The 18,819-nt window shown below is 46.5% G+C and overlaps 1 protein-coding gene across 2 annotated transcripts in view; it reads right to left on the bottom strand.

Annotated features, from left to right (window-relative positions):
• Nucleotides 1-18,819, bottom strand: part of brun (trafficking protein particle complex subunit brun) — a 642,817-nt gene that overhangs the window by 485,730 nt on the left and 138,268 nt on the right. The window lies entirely within an intron of this gene.

The raw sequence follows: 18,819 nt of genomic DNA, 5'->3' as shown, positions 1-18,819 counted from the left end.
CTTTCTGTGTGTCATCACTCATGACAACATCAACATTGAAATCAGTGCTATTTGCAATTCCCCATCTATGACCTGCACAGCACTGGAAAATGTTAAAGCACAGCAACTCAAAATATCTCAATGCTGACACATTGACTTGTTTATCTTTTTCGGTTGAGCGCTTTTCATAGACTAACAAATGTTATGGCTCAGTGCAGGACACACCTGCATGTATCGGAAGATTCTGGAATGTTACAGATGGTTTTATCTGCTGTCTGTTGTCACCGATCCTTGCGTAATCTGATTGCATGTAAGCGCGACACGAATGGTGTAGAACTTTCTGGAAGCCACGCTGGCTTCGGCGATTACTCTGGAACATTCAATGGCTCACGTATGAAGTTGACACGCTTGACCGGCTGATCAGATTTCGATGATCACCAACCGTGTTCACCAGTGCTGCTGTGTTTTGAGTGTAACTTGCTTTTGTGGGCACAAGTTCGCCCAATAAAAATTTTGTTTTGCCATTCACAGCTTTACAGCTGTATTATTCACAGTCACTACTACGTGACATCTGGTGGAGGTGCTAGTGCATTCATGTACCGAACGCTCCTGCAAAGCCGTGATCCAAGCCCGAGCCACGAAAACAACACCAACGTCGCCACGAACCAGCGAGCTAGCCACAGGCTGCAACGACTACGCCCGGAGCACGGACTTTTGCCTGAAAAGACCAGGTAGTACATGGCCACGACAGCAGCTACAATGACAGCTCCAGTGTCGCCAGCACCGATCCTGCTGCAGCAGTCCAGGGAGCCACCAACGTTCTGAGGTTCCACATTTGAAGAACCGGGAAGCTGGCTGGAGACGTATGAGAGAGTCGCTACGTTTTACAGCTGGAACAGCGAAGACAAGCTGCAACATGTCTATTTCACATTGGAAAGTGCCACCAGGACGTGGTTTGAGAATTGAGAAGCCACCTTAATGACGTGGAACGTGTTCCGAAGTGGCGTCCTGCAGACATTCACAAGCATCGTGCGCAAAGAGCACGCCCAAGATCTACTAGAAATCCAAGTACAGCTGCCCAATGAGACCACAGCGATCTTCACGGAGGAGATGGCCCATCTTTCCCAGCATGTTGACCCGGAAATGGAGTAAAAAAAGCCCGCTTTCTGATGCGGGGCATCAAGCAAGAACTTTTCACTGGGCTGGTCCGCAACCCACCAAAGACCGTAGCTGAGTTTTCTACAGAGGCATCGACGATTGAAAAAAACTATGAAAATGCGCACTAGGCAATATAAGCACCAAGTGCGCTCGCTGCAGTGCTCCATCTAAGGACTGGGTTCCGACGACCTTCAAGAGACCATCAGAGTCATTGTGCGCGAAGAACTGCGCAAGATCTTGCCTTCGTCGCAGCTTCAAGTGGCCTCAATCGCCGACATCGACAAAGAATAGGTTCAGTGACCGCTTGGAGTTCCTGGGGTGCAACCACAATTATCGCAGCCAAAGCAGGAAGCGATGACTTACGTCGCTGCCGCCCACCGTCCAGGTCCCCCTCTATGACCCCGCCAGAGCCCTGTAACGCCGCAATTCCGTCACCCACCGCCACCACCCCCAGCCCGCCCACCCATTACCCAGCGCAGTTACACGAGGAAGACGGACATTTGGTGAACACCCGACCACCGCCTGCTCTGCTATTAACGCAGAGAAGCCGGCCATGTGTACTGCCGATGCCCATACTGCGACTTGGGACTGAAGGTTCGCCGTCAACACGCCGCATCCACACTTTGGGGAGCACCCACGTGACATCGCCGCTCACCTCGCCGCCACTTAGTGGAGCCCTCGACGACTGTCTGTTTCGCCGTCACCAGGCCGCTACCTGTTGCTGCAGTGCCATCCATACACTGGCCCAGCCCGGGGGCTAGTCCTTCAGCCCATATCCAGAAAACTCAAAGCAGCAACCGAGGGAGGTGCGGTTGCTGTTTGTCGAACTGACGAAGATCCTCCACCACCGACGAAGATGCCGAAGAGACTATCTTTACAACATAACAACACGCCGCCATCCCGACGAAGCCTGAAGCAAAGAATGCACCGACCAAAGACCTGACGATACGACGTACCAGGCACACATCAACACGATGCAGCCACGATCGATGCCAAGACCGAACTGCAACGCAAGACAAAGAACCACTGACCTCAACGTGATTATCGACGGCCACGCAGTCACTGCTTTAGTGGGCACAGGAGCTGACTACTGCGTCATCAGTGGATTATTCGCCACGCAGTTGAAGAAAGTTAGGACTACATGGGAAGGCCCTCAAATCCACACAGCTGGAGGACACCTAATAATGCCAACTGGAATCTGCACCGCAAGACTTATGGTTCATGACCGGACCAACCCTGCCACCTTCGTTATCCACCAACAGTGCTCACGAGACGTCATTCTCAGCATGGACTTCCTGAACAAACACAACGCAATCATCGACCTGAAGTCGAAGTCGATAATGCTGTCGGAAGACCAAACGATAACGCCAGATGGCTGACATAGTCACCACGCCTTGAGTGTGCTCAATGATCAAGTGAGCATCCCGCTTCATTCCAGCATCTTTATTTCCGTTGGCACCAAAAGACGCTAGTTGAACTAGCTTGCTTTGAAGCAGCCTAGTTTGGGCAACCACAATAGTAACTTTCCAAAGCTTAAAGTCATCACAAATGTTCCAAACTATACCTCAACCCATACCATATGCCTACTGTATAATATTATACCTGTACGTAATACCTTCGCATATAGGTTTCCATATCTGCATAAAAACACTACTGATCGAAATGACCCATTTTTGCATTGTATTGTGGAACTTATGCCACATCATACAAAATGCATACACAAAACACTTCTATCATGCCTTGATGCAGGACAAACTACGAACTCCAAATGCTAAAATATGTACTTCCAGACTGCTTTAACAAGGAGTTCCTATCAGTGCATACATTCTGTACCATTTCTTACAATTAGAAAGCTTTATGTGGATTAAAATCCGGTTTCCTTGTTTTTATCGGTTTTGTTTTATTTTGGGATTGTATTATGTTTGTTATGCCAACAATATTAATATATTACGTCACTTTAGTCTGTTTTTGTTTTAGTTAGTGATTACACTGTATTATTGTCACTTGTGCCGAGTTTGCCGAGTTGCCAGGTTGGCGAGGCCTGTCAAGTGCTCGTGAAGACTGATGTTTTTTCTCGTCAACCCCATTTGTTGTACATGCCCTGTACAAAAAAGCTGAAATGAAGCATTGATTCCTTCATGTGTGCCACTCTGTCTGTGCTGGTCTCCAATGAACCTGTTCAATGCCAACTTGGGTCACTGGGCATACACCACTCGGTGTGGGCCTCCCTTCAACGAACGTCTTTGACTTTAACTTGGGTAACTAGGTATGTGCCACTGGGAATGTGCCGCGAGGCAATGACGAAAAAGATCCCGCAAGTTTCTCTGATGCTGAGTGGAATCTAACCCCCGTCACAAGCATTCCTCAAGGACCGCAGCCAGACGCATTAGCAGGCTGCGTCGCAAATGCACTGGGCATGCGCCGCTTTTCAATGACCGCCTTTCACGCCAACACTTTAGCGAGGTGCCTCATGAATTCACTGCGTATGTACTCCTCTTCAATGAAGCTCTCATCAACTTGGGTCACTGAGTATGTGCCACGGAGTGTGCGGCAAGCGAGGAAATAATTCTCAGCATTACAAGGCACCGGCGTGCAAAGCTTCTCCTCTCAGAGGCCATGTGCAGACGGCAGTGCCACTAGATGGTGCAGCATGTACAAAATGAACATATGCATGTGTAGCATACCTGAGTAACTCAAGCAGACTAGGTGATTATTTGTCGCTGCCCTGTTTCAAAGGGGATGCCAATAAATCATCGTCTATGTCATCTAAGCACGAGAACACCTGGTTGCCGCATGAAACGTGTCCTGCACCGGCACGCCATGCATTTCAGATCACACGGCGGCAACAGTGCTAGGAGTAACGGAGCTGGTTAGCCAAGTGTTTTTAGGGACAAGCGAAAGAGGAGTCTGCAGCAGTAAATACCTCATAAATTACCCGTTTCGACAATGGCAGTACATTGTGTTGCTATATTGATTCAATGGTACTGCATTACCAATGACAGTCATGGTGAAATGGGTTCTGCCGCAATATTTAAGGAAGAAAGCATACAATGTAATGACATTGAAAATGAACGCAACCTATAATGCATATCACACTGCACCAAAATTTGCAAAAGTACCCGTCTTGGGAAGACAACCAAGGGAAGCAGACATGTAAATACAGACCATACAGGATAATAAAAATTCACTCAATACAAGAAAAACACAGACAATGCAAACAACCACGTACCCCCTTGGACATCACGGATGGGTGGCTCATTTGCTCTGAGCCCGAGTCGAGATGACTCTGGGGCGGTCATGGAAGTAAGGATTGCGCATTGCACGTTTACGCTGCAAGAACACTAGGAATTCCCCCCTATGAGGATACTAAAGGACCTAAGAAACATGTAAAAAATTTTTGGCATAAATAAACAAATTCTAATGACAGTCATTACCGAAGTTAACATGACATGCGTACCGCACATTTACGCAGCTGGAAATGTATGGTACAAGAAATGTAAGGTGTCCCCTCTGTGAGGATACTATGGAACCAAGTTAAGATGGAAGAGTGCTTTCTTTTTGTCACAAAAGACGTATTCGTATAGTGGTTATTTACTGTAGAGAAACTTGGAGATGTGTGCATTGCATGTTTAATCTGCAAAAAATCCCCCCCTTTGAAGGATACTGCTTGTATACTATTTACCTAACAAACATGAAAGGAAAGACATTTTTGGTGTAAGAGCCGAATTCGCATGGGAGGGTTGAAACCTCTGTAGAAAGTAAACTAAGGCAGTAAAGCTACTTGGAAATATAATCCTTAAACCGTGCTGGGGGTTGTCAATAACGTGTAGACCTACGGAGAAATGATCCTGGTTGTGGTGTAGGATGAGAAGAACTATTACTCGTAAATGAACTGGAATCTGTGTCGGTGTCTCGAGTTCCTTCAAGAGCCCTGTTTTGGGATGAAGTGTCGGATGGAAGCTCAGGAGATTTTTCTGCATGGGATGAACCCAGTCATGGGAGTGAAATAGAAGGTTGTAATGAAGTGAGTACAGCAGGAAAGCCGGTACCAGTAGGAATGAAAACAGTAGTATCAGCGAGAGAATGCAACAGTTCATCAGCCCTCGGTAATGGAAAGGAGCTGATCATGATAGCCTTGTTGGTTACCCTGAGAACGCCACAAAGTCGAACGGAATTGTCTTTCTTCTGAATCACGACAAGCAGAGAAATCCACTCGGAAGCTGACACTCGTTCAATGATATCAGCTCATTCCAACCAATGCAGTTAGGAGGAGACTTGCTCACGGAGAACCAGAGGTAGAGGACGTAGTTTCACTGAGACTGGTTGCACTGAAGCTCAAAGACGAATGTCGTGGTTGAAGCCCTTAACAAGTCCCAATTGTCCTGACAAGAGACAAACGAACTCTGTTGGAGCGTTGTGCGGTAGAGATGAAAGCTGAATGCTTGGGTCAGCTGAAATTCCTGGTACTTGACGTGTGAGCGAAGACCGTGCAATGTCAATGCCTAAAGCTTGAATGGCGTCAAGGCCCAGAAGAGAATTGCCTTGGTTCGCAACGTGAAATGTCACTACTGCAGCCTTGTTGCGGTACTTTAGGAGCATGGAAAAATGTCCTGAATGCAATATTTCTTGCTGCAAATAATTCTTGAGTCAGACTCGAAGGAGACAAGGAAAAAAACCTTGAAATGTTCTTCATACGTGGAGCTGTTCATCAGGGACACTGTAGCTTCTGTATCCACAAGAATTTTGAGTGGAGTATTCGCCATGAGGACTTCGGCATAAGTTATTGCCGGACGGGAATTCAGTGCCTGATTTTAAGCACAGACAAGACTGTAGTGGCTGATTCTGTTTCAGCGGTAGAGGAAACAAGCTGCGCTCGAGCAGGGGACTGTCGATGCATTCGGTTCCTCAAACGGCTAACTGTAGCGTAATGTCCCACATTTCCACACGCACGGCAGGTAACATGCTTCGCCGGTCAACCTGCATCGGATGTGATATGGTGAGGTGAACTGCATCACTAGCAATGGATTGCGATGTCTCGCCTGGCTTCGCAGAGTTCGGGATGAGTGCCATGTTGGCCGACCTCCCCAGATCACGACTTTCTGCCATGCCGTTCGGCGCCATCTTGAACCCACCGGGTGGAGGGTGAAGGGTGGCGGCGATCGCCATCTTGCGCACCCGGGCAAGGAAGGTGATGGTTGTCGACGCCATCTTGGCATTGCGTCGAGACGTGATGGACAGGCGAACAACTGAAAACTTTAATGTCCTTGTGAACTTGCTCCACGCTCCATCTGTCCAATTTCCTCAGACTTCTTGTGAAGGAACTTCAGAGTGTGAAGGAAGGTCCTTCGTACAGTAACCTTTCTCATATTCTTGCTGATGCGACACATTGCAAGATTTGATCACGAAGAGACTTGTCGTGCCAAGCGCCGAACGCATGAGCAGGCACTAACCTTGGCAGTGTGATGACGAAGTCCTGGAAGGTTTCCCCGGGTCATAGTTTTCTGTCCCTGAAGATAATACAATGTATCAGGGGATTTGCGTTTTTTTCATAATGTCGGTTGAAGATGCGAAGAATATCTTCGAATGTTTCAGCTGTCAGGTCTGTTTGCGACGCCAGGTCGTAGTAGAGATGCTGCCCCTCAAAGCTTAAATTACTGAGTAAAACGGCCTTCTTGCTCTCATCTTGCAGTGGCTCGCATCCGGTCGCCTGGAGAAACGTGCAAAAAGAATGTTTCCAAGTCGACCACAGTACTGTAAAAGTACTAGGAAATGGAAGGAAAGGCAGCATGGGAGGTGCGAACACCATGTTGGGCACCGAGAACAAAGACGGGGGAGTTGAGGTTGACAGAGCAGAAGTAGTTGTAGCGTCTTGGCATGCTGGAAGTCATACAGGAGCAGTAGTATAATGGCTGAGGCAAGCAGCAAGCAGAATAAAAGGTTTACCTCGCTCGTCGCTAGTTTGTAGTATGTGAATGGCGACAGAATGCACTGTACAGCCGGACGTGGTACAGGTACAACGCACTGCGCAGCTGCACAAGTGGAATGCTAGTGGCGTCTGGGCAGGAACTAGCATCCGCGGCAGCAAAACATCATGGGAGCGTTGATCCTTGTCGCCAGTTTGTAGTAGACTTTGACGGGGCAACCAGGCACACAAACCTACGACATGAGACCTAATGGCCGGGACCCAAAGCGCCCCAAAAGAAGAGCCATACTGCTCAAGTGGGGGACCAGACAAAGAATGAGTTTATTCCAATGAGGTGAAAGAGAACACAGCAGGGTACACTTAGAGCGTTGGGCACGGAGTGGCGCTAGCAGTCATAGCCATTATGAAACTGAAAGAGGATATCGAAAGAGGATATCACACTTACCCCGGAACAACTATGAGCATGACAAAGTTTTACAGCCTGCAACTAAAATGGGTGCTGCATGCACCACAACAAGAGGTATAAATCTGTGTTTATTATATTAATGCCAACCTTTGTGTCTCTGCGCTGGAAAACGTAACCGGCAAGGAAAGCTCGTTGGAAGACATGAAAGTGGCTCCTCAACCAGAGATTGTATGTTCGGCGAATGCGAGCACTGCCCATGGAGTGAAAGCTTCAATTTGCTTATTCTAGGAATGGTCACTTCAGGAGAGTAGAATTCTGAGCCAGTTGGTGATGCATATTTGAATGCAGTGAAGTGCAATAGACGGGACAAAACAGAGTCTGTTCAAGAGTATGAACTGTAACCGGTCGCACGAACAAAGCAGGCGCCTGGCGTTTGGAAAGACGTGTTTTGTATGTGGAGGTGCCAATCATTTTGCGGCATGTTACAAGAAAGGGCCTATAGTAGGCAAAGTGGTCAACGTGCAGGGCCCCTTCGACATCCTTGATGTAAAAACTTGCAGTGTGAGAAGCTTGACGCACTAGATCATAAATGCTAAAGTGGCCCATCAGGATGCCGTCTTGAAAGTGGACACGAGGGTTGCAATGTGGGCTTGTTGGTAACGCATCTTCAAGGGGAGTAGGGTAGCGCGATTAAAAGATGGGACAAAAGCGCTGTGTGTGTCCCTATGTGTCTTCTTTTGTCCCGTCTTTTAATCACGCTACCGTACTCCCCTTGAAAGTGGACACAGGCTCCCAAGCAAACTTGCTGCCTTACTCAATCTATCTATGTGCCAGGGGATGCCTGCTGCATATGCATTAAGCGCAATGAACCAGACTGGGCAAAGATATTTGCAAATTGAGAAAGAGGCAATGGGCATAACCTTCGAATGTGAAAAATTTCACCACCCCGCATACGGGCGTAACATAGTCATAGAAACCGACCACCGCTAGCCATTGCATCCAAAGGAATCGGTGACATGCCGCTGCATCATCAGCATTCCTTCATGCGCTTACTGAACTACGATTATGTGCTTGAATGTGTACCAGGAAAACCACTGCTGCTGTACGACATGCTCTCAAGGTCAACACCCATCAACCACCCTGGGGACACGAGTGGCACAACAGAAGAAATAGAGGTTCACACGAATGGCGCAGTCTCGGACCTGGTAAGCAGAAAAACTCGATCACTTAATCGGTGCAACTGCAAGTGACCCTTTGTTGCAAAAAAGTGATGTGCTGTATCAGCAACAGCGGCAATCTTGGTGGCTGCATGAAACCTTTTGCTGCCGAGTTGTCATTAATAGAGGAAATGGTGCTGAAAGGAACTAAAGTAGTTGTTCCAAAGTTGAGGAGGGACAAAATGCTTTATACATGAAGGGCATTTGGGCGTAAACAAATGCAAAGAATGAGCCTGATGATTGGTGTTTTGGCTCGGTCTTAATGCTTATTGAAACTATGGCAGAAAGTTGTGCCGTATGGCAAAAGTATGCATACAAGCAACCGAGCAAGCCTTTCATGCTCAGACCAACACCAGATCATGCTTGGTACAGAGTCGGTGTTGATATCGTTCGGCATGGGGGCAGCCCCACATATGCAAGTTCAATATGCCGTACATATGCAAGTTTAATGTGCAGTCAAACTTCCCAACAGTGGAAAAACTGAGAAAAACCATGTCAGGCACGGTCAATGCCAAATTGAGTAGCATTTTTGTGCTATATATAATCGCAGTTGAGGTATGCAGTGACAATGGCTCACAGTTCACGTCTCATGAATTTGCCACCTTTGCATCCAGGTACGAGTTCAAGCACGTGACATCTAGTCCTGGCTTTCCGCAGTCCAATGGACTAGTGGAAAAACGTGTCCAGATAGTAAAATGGATCATGAAAAAAACGTAAGAAAATCATGACGACTTCTGGCTGGGCCTGCTCCGCCACCGATCTACACCACTGGAGGACGATCGTTCCCCAAGCAAGCTGCTGCAAGGCAGGCGGCTATGGACCAGGCTCCCAGACTACAGCTCGCAACCTAAAAATTTTGCATTTAAGCATTGACAACTAAAAATCCACAAGGACATACTAGCGCTCCAAAAAGGGGAAGCGGTGAGAATCCGAGATAAAGCATGGACCGGCAAAGCACAGGTTATGGGACCAGCGGCGCCGAGATCCTATCGCCTCATTACTGAAGATGACCAAGTACCTCCAATGCATGAGCAATTTCAACGTGATGATTTCGACAGCGATGAGCCGGAAAGCGAGGACGACCAGCCAGAAACATGACTAACTAGGGTGCACGCAAACGCCACTCCGAACACCGCTCCCAAGACGGTCTAGACGGATAAGTCATCAACTAAGATGGCTGCAGCATGACCACAATTTCAGTCAAGTGTATTGTGTATCTTGGCTTTAAGAAACTATTAAATAGAGGAAGATGTATCGTACAGACTGTGCATGCGCTGCACATATCAGCTTGCATTCAATGACAGTACGAACATTACGGCAACACGTGTCTGTGAATGCTGACCGCTATATATGCTCTGGGCGGTTCCAGAATAAACATTATTTTTGTTCTTCAAGTCTGTCTAAACGATACAGACCTGATATATGATTTAGTGATTTCCATTTTAATTAGTTTTGATCATGAGGAATCACAGGGTAAAATGGCTTTCTTTGGCATATAATATATATATGTAATATATTTTGGCATATAAGCTCAGCACATGTGGCTACTTTCATTAAAAAGTATGCGAAGGCATAAATGGAGTGGGCCTGCTGGAGCTCAAACATCAACTTCAGCAAGAAGAACTTGCTGAAAACTTGCACAACCTATGACGGTATGACTGTGACTCATTAACAGTTTTCATAAAAAGCGCTAAAGACGAAGACGAAGGAACACATACAACAGGACTGGCGCTACTTCAAACTGGCGTTTATTACAAACGGTCATCTATTTATGCTCTGCCCATCACGTACATCATGCATTCATTACCATACACAAATTTTAATTAATCATATCATACATACGATTGTATGGTCAATCAGTTCAAGTGTCTGGATATCTCGACAGAAACGCAACTTCTTTTTCTTGCAAAATCAAAGATGTACAGCTGTACATTGATCTTTCGGTTGTTAGATCATCTTGGTTTTCTTGTTTGTCCTATGTGTTCTCTGGTGCCGATTGCAATCACTATACTGATGGGCGACTTCAATGCCAAGGTAGGCAAGAAGCAGGTTGGCGACAAGGCAGTGGGGGAATATGGCATAGGCACTAGGAATAGCAGGGGAGAGTTATTAGTAGAGTTTGCGGAACAGAATAATATGCGGATAATGAATACCTTCTTCCGCAAGCGGGATAGCCGAAAGTGGACGTGGAGGAGCCCGAACGGTGAGACTAAAAATAAAATAGACCTCATACTCTGCGCTAACCCTGGCATCATACAAGATGTGGACGTACTCGGCAAGGTGCGCTGCAGTGACCATAGGATGGTAGGAACTCGAATTAGCCTAGACTTGAGGAGGGAACAGAAGAAACTGGTACATAAGAAGCCGATCAATGAGTTAGCGGTAAGAGGGAAAATAAAGGAATTCCAGATCAAGCTACAGAACAGGTATTCCGCTTTAACTCAGGAAGAGGACCTTAGTGTTGAAGCAATGAACGGCATCTTGTGGGCATCATTAAGGAGTGTGCAATAGAAGTCGGTGGTAACTCCGTTAGACAGGATACCAGTAAGCTATCGCAGGAGATGAAAGATCTGATCAAGAAACGCCAATGTATGAAAGCCTCTAACCCTACAGATAGAATAGAACTGGCAGAACTTTCGAAGTTAATCAACAAGCGTAAGACAGCTGACATAAGGAAGTATAATATGGATAGAATTGAACATGCTCTCAGGAACAAAGGAAGCCTAAAAGCAGTGAAGAAGAAACTAGGAATTGGCAAGAATCAGATGTATGCGTTAAGAGACAAAGCCTTCAATATCATTACTAATATGGATGAGATAGTTCAAGTGGCTGAGGAGTTCTATAGAGATTTATACAGTACCAGTGGCACCCACGAAGATAATGGAAGAGAGAATAGTCTAGAGGAATTCGAAATCCCACAGGTAACACCAGAAAAAGTGAAGAAAGCCTTGGAAGCTATGCAAAGGGGGAAGGCAGCTGGGGAGGATCAGGTAACGGCAGATTTGTTGAAGGATGGTGGGCAGATTGTTCTAGAGAAACTGGCCACCCTGTATACGCAATGCCTCATGACTTCGAGCGTACCGGAATCTTGGAAAAACGCTAACATAAACCTAATCCATAAGAAGAGGACGATAAAGACTTGAAAAATTATAGACCGATCAGTTTACTGTCCGTTGCCTACAAAGTATTTACTAAGGTAATTGCAAATAGAATCAGGAACACCTTAGACTTTCGTCAACCAAAGGACCAGGCAGGATTCCGTAAAGGCTACTCAACAATAGACCATATTCACACTATCAATCAGGTGATAGAAAAATGTGCAGAATATAACCAAACTTTGTATATAGCTTTCATTGATTAGGAGAAAGCGTTTGATTCAGTCGAAACCTCAGCAGTCATGGAGGCATTGCGTAATCAGGGTGTAGACGAGCCGTATGTAAAAATACTGAAAGATATCTATAGCGGCTCCACAGCCACCGTAGTCCTCCATAAAGAAAGCAACAAAATCCCAATAAAGAAAGGCGTCAGGCAGGGAGATACGATCTCTCCGATGCTATTCACAGCGTGTTTACAGGAGGTATTCAGAGACCTGGATTGGGAAGAATTGGGGATAAAAGTTAATGGAGAATACCTTAGTAACTTGCGATTCGCTGATGACATTGCCTTGCTTAGTAACTCAGGGGACCAACTGCAATGCATGCTCACTGACCTGGAGAGGCAAAGCCAAAGGTGGGTCTAAAAATTAATCTGCATAAAACTAAAGTAATGTTTAACAGTCTCGGAAGGGAACAGCAGTTTACGATAGGTAGTGAGGCACTGGAAGTGGTAAGGGAATACATCTACTTAGGACAGGTAGTGACTGCGGATCCGGATCATGAGACTGAAATAATCAGAAGAATAAGAATGGGCTGGGGTGCGTTTGGCAGGCATTCTCAGATCATGAACAGCAGGTTGCCATTATCGCTCAAGAGAAAAGTTTATAACAGCTGTGTCTTACCAGTACTCACGTACGGGGCAGAAACCTGGAGGCTTACTAAAAGGGTTCTACTTAAATTGAGGACGACGCAACGAGCTATGGAAAGAAGAATGATAGGTGTAACGTTAAGGGATAATAAAAGAGCAGATTGGGTGAGGGAACAAACGCGAGTTAATGATATCTTAGTTGAAATCAAGAAAAAGAAATGGGCATGGGCAGGACACGTAATGAGGAGGGAAGATAACAGATGGTCATTAAGAGTTACGGAATGAATTCCAAGGGAAGGAAAGCATATCAGAGGGCGGCAGAAAGTTAGGTGGGCGGATGAGATTAAGAAGTTTGCAGGGGGCAACATGGCCACAATTAGTACATGACCGGGGCAGTTGGAGAAGTATGGGAGAGGCCTTTGCCCTGCAGTAGGCATAACCAGGCTGATGATGATGATGATTACACAATGCCCTGTAATAGTGTTTCTGTTGCTTATGGCCCACTCATATCTTCCAGAAGGGACAACTCTTGAAAACAGTTTTCTTTGTGCATGATGTAGTTTGAGCATTCATGTCTTGACATTTATACATCTGTAGAATCAGCTTCCTGACAGATTACTTGCTATACCTGATCATGCTTATTTGTGCAGTGCTGTTGAACAATATATATATATTGATGCATGAATGTTTACACACTTGAAATATCAGAAAAGAGGCTTGTTTTACAATTGTGCACTTTGCTTTCAATTGGTGTTAGATTACACATAAGCATGCCCCCCCTATGCAATAGTATCTCGAAGTTTAAAGGTTCAATAAATGATGGACTAAATATAAGCGCAAGAGCTTTCTGCATGCATGTTCAGATGTCGAGAGTGCATTATAAAGGAAGAAGCTAGCATTCTGTGTAGATCGACTGCCCAGAGAAATTACGGAAGCTGTAGATGCAAAGACACTGGGAGAATCTTCTGCCAGCATGGCCCGTGTTACACTTTCAGATATCGATGCGTTTCCTGTTGGGATCTATATGGACACACACCTGTTTTTGCTTTTCCTTTTTATGCAACTGATTTATTGCTTGTCAAACAGCATTTACTCGGCATGCTCAATAAACTTTCCTTTGTTAGTGCGCCTTATGATTGTCTTCGTCTCTAGCAGAAAGGTGTTCATTCTTCTTACAGCAAAGCTGTATATGCCTAGGCGAAACACTCGTAGTCCAATCACAGAAACCTTACTGCAGGGGTATGAGCGATTGCATTCGTCTTACGTGACGGACAGACAAATTTCTCGTTGGGTAGGCATAGAAATGCTTATGCATATAAAACATAACATTTATCTACGTATTATTGCTGGGAAGGGACACAGAGGGAGACGGGGTTAAGACAAGATCATGATGTCATAATTTTCTCGCAGCAAAGATGTGGCGGGCCATTGGCTATACTGATAGTGAGGCCGTTTCTCTCTTGCAGTAGAGAACACGTGCAGCAGTCTCTCTCAGGCTTGGCAGTATGTTCAAAAATGTGTCCCTGCATTTCATTAAATGAAATGTGTAGCCCCGGTGTGTCACTTGGTAACTACAGTGTATAACCGAGTCATAAATGCTAAGATTACCATATTATGAAACACAAATGCATAACATAATACAGAAAGACTTTGATAGACCCGCTGGATTAACATAATGAACCCCTCATTGCACCCTCCACGACGGTGATTGCGTGAAGCGCGATGTGTGGCATTTCAAATAAACAATGTGATAAACCTAAGCCAAATGTGTAACCTCATTAAGGGGGGACATGGGGATCAAAGCTAACTTTTTTATTTACCAGCCGATTTTGATGAAATTTTGCACAGATGTTAATACTATCACATAAACAAAACTGTGAAAATATGGGTGCAATATGTGAAGTACTTTTTTGTTTACAAAATTTTTCTGCTTTCATTTTTGCAAAATGCCTGCACACCTGTATATTGATGCTAGGAGTTCAAGCAAACAGACGTAACCAACAGACGTAACCAATAATTAAGAAAGACTTTAATAAACTGGCGTAATTAACCCAGTGATAAACACCGGGGCCGCACATTTCAGCTTCGCTGGTTTACCATCTGTACAGGGTGCGTGGGCGGTAATTTTTTCTGTTATTGTTTGTTAATTATTGTATAATGTTGTGCCAGTAAAACACGTTGTTGGGCTAGTTGGTGCATTGTATTGGTGCTGCTTTCTTTGTTGTTGTTCTTTTCCTAATGTGCCCTTCTTCCTATTGTAACTACTTTTTTATTCCCCCTCACCTAATACTCCAACCTTGCATCCTGTGAGGTACAGTCGCCGACCAATTTTTCGGACTCCAAAAATTCGGACATGCTTGATTATTCGGTCCGCTTCGCGGCACCGCCACTCTCCCCATAGACCATAATGTATAAGAACTGCCGAAAGTTCGAACACCTTGCAACCTCTCGTCCGATTTTTCGGACACTCCTTGAGCCAATTCGATCGAGAGCACCATGCCCCCACTTTGACCGCTGCATGGTTCGACTTGCTGAACGACATTTTTGTATTGAACGGAGCCTCCTTGCTGCCCCGGTTCGATAGAGTGGCTCTACAGCAGTTCCGGTTTCAGCTTAGTAAGCCATGTCAATACAATCCAGCAGCCGATTTGTTTCTTCGCGCACGACGCTGCGAGTAGGCCACATTTTTCATTTGTGCAACTGGTGTCGGCGTGACGGCATGGTGATGTTTGCTTTGTGTGCTGTGTCGAGGTTGCGGTGATCCAACGTGGCGTTTCGTTCCATGGCTGTTAATGAGAAGCAGTACGAAAACTTCAGAAAACTGAGAAGAAGGTTACACCCCATCTGGTGCCAGCGCGCACCAACCTTTACTAAGGGCTCAGTATAAAAGTTGATTCTCTCTCTCTCTCTCTCTCTCTCTCTCTAAGAAAACTTAATTGTGTTCATGGAACAAAATCACAATGATAAGCTTAGAGGTATAGTCACTACTTAACACTTTAGAAATGAATAATTATAGCTTGCTATCGACACTGAAGCAGCCTTTTGACAGCAAGGAATCAGTTTCTCCAGCTCTGAGCATTGAATTGCAGGAAATGCAAGTGGGCATAAAATTCTGCAAATATGATCTGTTTAGGAATACCATGTAGGAATAAATGTTGAGGCTTAATTTTGTACTTTCTCTGGCTGAACAATCTAGTTTGGAATTACTCCCATAAGCATGTCGTAACAATGTAGATCTAATACAGGTTAAATGCATGAAAAGCTTCATAAATCTGGATGATTGCAATAAATTACAGTGAAGGAACTATAATAGCTAATGAGATTAATAATATAATAATAACATTTATTATCGGTTGATAACGCTGCCATGTGATGGTCACCGAGAAAATCAACGTTGGCAAGGCAAATACCTTCCGGTAAAATTTCTTTTGCCAAACCAAAGTTAAAGATAGGTATGCGAGTGCGGTTCGCAGTAATAGTAAGTATACTGTGAGGCACGGTAACGTCATACTGTAGTGGAATGTCGGGTAGAGGAGTGACGAGGTACTCGCCATCAGGGACTGGTGGGGAAGACAAGAGTTCAATATAGGCTATTGATTTTGGCGGCAGGCGAATAAAGCCGGTGGGGCGTAGGCGGCACTGGGGTGCGTCAGAAGGTTCTGCGAGAATCGGCAACTCAAGGCGAAGGGTACTGGCAGAGCAGTCTATAAGGGCAGAATGCGCGGAGAGAAAATCGAGGCCGAGAATGAGGTCGTGGGGGCAATGAGCAATCACGGTGAAGAGGACAGGGGTGTAGCAGCCGGCGATGCTGACACGTGCCGTACACATGTCAATGATAGACACAGTACCGCCATCCACAACGCGGACGATGCATGCCGACGACGCTGGGGTGAGGAGCTTTTTGAGTATCGTCGGAAGGCAGCACTCATAATAGAAAGATGTGCACCTGTATTGATGAGTGCAGTGACAGGATAGCCTTCAACGTCAACGTCAAGAAGGTTTTGGTTCGTAGGTAACATGAGCAGAGGATTTGAGGGCAGAGTCGACAACGCAGCTTCACCTCCAGAAGCTGCAGTGCTTAGTTTTCCGGCTGGGTCCGGGAGGCGATAGGCGGCGAAGAGAAGCGGTGGGGTTGGGGCAAATGAGACTGATGGCGTCGAGGTGAGGGCGAGCGGCTCTAGTGAAGGTTCGGAGCAGGGGCATCAGCGGCATTGTGTTCATGGCGGGTGGCATAGGGAACAGAAGGTCCAAAGATGCAGGAATAAGTGGCGGCATATGTCCGAGGAGGTGGTGGCCATTTGTTGCGGCTGTGACGAGCGACGTGGCCAATGCGACAGCAGTGGAAACAGATCGGCCTGTCATCAGGGGTACGCCATTTGGACGGGTTGCGGTGAGATGTGGCAGAAAAGGACTGCCAGGAACGAGGAGGGCCGGTAGAGAACTGGGGAACGCTGGGTTGAGACGTTGAACACATGAAGTTCAGACCCATCTTCTCAAATTCCTGTCTGACTTCGGCCTGAATCATCGCAATCGTGGTTGCTGGCAGATCGGGAGGCGTCGCGGAGAAAGCTGGTGAACAGGCGGCTTTGAGCTCGCAGCGAACAATACGGGTTACTTCGTCACAGGTGGTGGGCTGACGCGGTTGACCCTCATATGTCGACATAGCAGCAGTGATGGGTAGCCGCGTGATGTGGTCGGCGGCTCTTAGCTTGTTGAAGGCGACGGCATACTTTTATGATGGTGTCGATAGTCGAGACATTGCCGAAAACAAGCAAATTGAAAGCGTCGCCAGCGATGCCTTTTAGAACATGCGAGACTTTATCTGCTTCAGACATAGCATTGTCAGCTTTGTGGCATAGAGCCAAGACGTCGAGGATGTATGAAACGTACGGCTCTGTAGATGTCTGAACACGATATGCAAGAGCCTTTCTTGCGGCAACCTCGCAGCCAATGGTGTCGCTGAACAGTTCCCGTAGCTTTTCTTTGAAACTGTCCCAACTGGTTATCTCGTCGTCATGCGTTTGGTGGCACACGCGTGGGGTGCCGCCGAGATAAAAGATGGCATTGGCGAGAATAATCGTTGGGTCCCGCCTGTTATTAGCACTGATGTGTTCATAGAGCTTGATCCAGTCATCAACGTCCTGTCCCTCCAGGCCAGAGAACACACCAGGGTCGCGATGTAGGGCAACCATGACGATTGGAGCAGTTGGACAAGCCAAAACTGTTGCAGAGGCTGTCTTGTCACCAGGAGGCATGGTGACAAGCTCGATGTACCGACCACCTTGGAGTTCCGTGGTGAGGACGGGGATCGCTAACCTCCACCAGAATGTTATGTGTAAAAGGACACAGATGAAAGAGGCTATTTACACGCTATTTACACTGGAGCCAGAGAGCCAGGCCAACACTCGCCCGCGCCTAGGCACAGACCAACTTCGTCATTCTCGCGGCGGCTCATCTCTCGAGTATCTCCCGATAATATCTTAATAGTATATATACATATACAGTAAAACCTCGTTAAACCGTACCCGCTTAACAGTAGTTTCGTTTTAAAAGTAGTAAAGTCAGATCCCCGACTCAGCAGCCATTAACATAATGTGTTTTGTATCCGCATAAACCGTACCAGTTTATTGCGTACGCATCGGTTAAAACATAGCGTTTCAACTTTTCGTCTAGCAAACACGGCGGTGCATCATCTTCATCGGGCAGCCCGGCAGAACAACAAGCCTCAGAGATCGGAACAACGGCCTCGAAGCACCCTGTGCATTTGCACGTGAAGCCAGATCAATATTAACATCATTTCGACACCATGCCAGAGAGCGTTATGGCGTCGTGCAAGCAAGGACTCGCGTCATGCTGACGCTCGGATAAAAAAGACGCCGGGTGCTCAGCGTAGAAGAAAAATTAGACATCGTCCATGCTATCGAACGTGACATGAAGAAGTCGGCGCTGGCACGTGACAGGCATCTGCTGTTGACTATGGTGTGTGGCATTTGCAATGCAAAAAAGTTGCTCGGCAGCGCTGCTGCGACCGTGAAGACATGTCAGCTACGAGGTTCGACTTTTCGCCATCGTTGCCTCTGTTGCTGCCGAAGTGTCAACTAGCGACGGTGATGCGGACGACATGGAAAGCGACAGCACGGGTGATTGAGGCCCGACAGTGGCATAAGCTGCGC

Source organism: Dermacentor andersoni, chromosome 7, assembly GCF_023375885.2.
Source record: "Dermacentor andersoni chromosome 7, qqDerAnde1_hic_scaffold, whole genome shotgun sequence".
NCBI classification, from domain to species: domain Eukaryota; kingdom Metazoa; phylum Arthropoda; class Arachnida; order Ixodida; family Ixodidae; genus Dermacentor; species Dermacentor andersoni.
The sequence above is the reverse complement of the archived record's forward strand: the minus strand, read 5'-3'. Positions and strand labels throughout refer to the sequence as shown.